The sequence below is a fragment of the Palaemon carinicauda genome, chromosome 25, assembly GCF_036898095.1.
Source record: "Palaemon carinicauda isolate YSFRI2023 chromosome 25, ASM3689809v2, whole genome shotgun sequence".
Lineage (NCBI taxonomy): Eukaryota > Metazoa > Arthropoda > Malacostraca > Decapoda > Palaemonidae > Palaemon > Palaemon carinicauda.
In genome coordinates, this window is record NC_090749.1 from 62,038,902 (window position 1) to 62,041,401 (window position 2,500).

The window sequence follows — 2,500 nt, forward strand, 5'->3', positions numbered from 1 at the left end:
ATGCTGTATGTTGCACTTCTGCAATTGTTACACTTACTGTAACAGTATATTGTTCTTTGGGGAGTGTGTTGCTAGTTCTGCGGTTTGCTGTATACTTTAAGGAGTTCCAAGATGTCAAAACCTCAGTGACAGTAGTGCTGTAAATGTACTTAGCATGGTGCACTGTAGGCATTACTTGATTATCTTTGAAGTGCTCTTTAGCTATAGCTACATCTGCTTTTTATTCCTGAGCTTTATCTACGTTCCTTCTTCCTGTCTTCCATTTTGCTATCCAACTTTCACCCAAGATAAGACCAGGGAGCTTCAGGAAATGGCTGCTGTTGACTCAGTATGTAGACGTAGCTCCGAAGGTCGGAAAGCTTACAGACACTACTATTAACTATAATTGTTTAAAGGCTGTTCCTGAGTGGCAGAGGCAAGGGGCAGTGACACTGCCCTAGCAAGTTGGTCTATCCCCTAGAGACTAACAATATATACATATGATCAGTGCCCAAGCCCCTTCTCCACCAATGCTAGGACCAGGGAGGGCAGGGTAATGGCTACTGATGATTCAGCAAACAGACCTATAGGCTTCACCAAAGGGCTCATCCCTAGCTCACAAGGATAGTGAGGTTGCAGACACTACAAGAAACTATCAAGTTTGAGCGAAACTCGAACACCATTCCAACGAGCAAAAGGCAGACACGCTTCCAATAGGCCACCAATAGGTTTGAGCGAGGTTCCAATTCACTGACTGCAACTTCTGCATGTTTTTGAAGTAATTTACTAAGTAACATCATTTTATAGCAAGATTTGATAGAAATAAGGAGACTAATTTGACGGTAGGGAAGTCATAGGAGAATATCAACCAAGGAACAGACAGATTATACCCAAAGGCCTGTGAAATTGATAGACAATCACCAAATTCAGATGTAGGAATAACAACAGTATTTAGACTTTTATAAACTGTGAAACTGGACATAAAACTGAAAAATTGATTTGGGAAACCACCAGCAATTACCAAAAAATCTCGACCAAACGCGCAAACACCAATTCATTCCTATTGCATCAGAGAAAAACAGAACAACATCGTTTTGTACAAGTTACTCTGAAAGAGCGATCTACAGCCTCGGTCTATCCAACAACAAAGCGATTTCATGGAGTACTTTATTAGACAACTGTTAGATTTACGTAAACCCTTTATTTGTTAGCATTTCAACATTTCGCAATTGGATAATACACTGCCTGCATTAATAAACCTGTCAAATGGCATAGGGGATTACTATAAAATACTTATACACACAGAGTAGAGAGTTCCATCCGGATATAGAATAAGTTATTAAGCACCATTTCCAGGAGAATCCATTTTCCCATTCAATTTATCTTTATTTAATTGCGAATATCAGCGTCGCTCAAAGAGTGGAGGGTGTCAGTCTGGGCGATATAAATAATTGCGATATAAATCTCATCCAAGAGAGATGACTTTCATGCAAGAATCAGGGTATACCCGTTCTGTATGGATATTTATGTATGATAATGTAATTATATTCATATCACTGTGAGCGTGAATTGTGTGTATGCACGCCTGTAAATAAATATACATATACATACAGACATACATACATACATACACACACACACACACATATATATATATATATATATATATATATATATATATAAAACCAGTAAGATTTTCGCTCCTGGCAAGCTTAATTTTAAGGATGAAGAGGACAGCAAGAAGACTTCGGATCATCGTCCATATTTATTCTACAAACCAACGTTTCGGGAATCCATTCCCATCACCAGGGCTACATATAACATGAAATTATGTTTACATTAGAAATTTTAAGCAAAAAAATTATAAATAATTTTTAACCCTTTAACACTCAGAGACCCCAAATGGGTCCTTTAAAACAGCTACTTTTGGGTAGTCGTGGTGAACAAGTTTAAGCTTGTCTGAAATTGACGCTTTGGCAACTCATAGCTACACTCCTCTGTTCTTCGAATCAGCCAATCAGAGGCCACCTGTCCTTCTCGCCAAGACTGTAGCTCCTTCCAAAGACACCTCAATTGTACTCAAGTCGGAAAAGTGATGACACGCGTCGCAGAAACGTCCACGTATCCCCCCCTCCCACCCTACCTTCGTAATCATGATAAGTACACAGTGACTGTAGGATAGTGAAGCCTAGTGATATGCTTACCTTTTGATGTTGGTTTCAAGGGCTCTAGTATTACTGACGTGTCGTAGGCCCCCAAATGGCATACTTCATTGCATGCAATTATTTCGCAATTTTAGAAAAAATTTTAAAAGTACACAAGAGTAAAAAGGTCTTGGTGTGTAGAATAAATATGTAAGATGATCCGAAATTTTCTTGCTATCCTCTTCATCCTATATATATATATATATATATATATATATATATATATATATATATATATATATATATATATATATATATATATATATATATAAAGTGGCCAAACTCCAGACATAAATTGACATGTGTAAGGCCTTTAC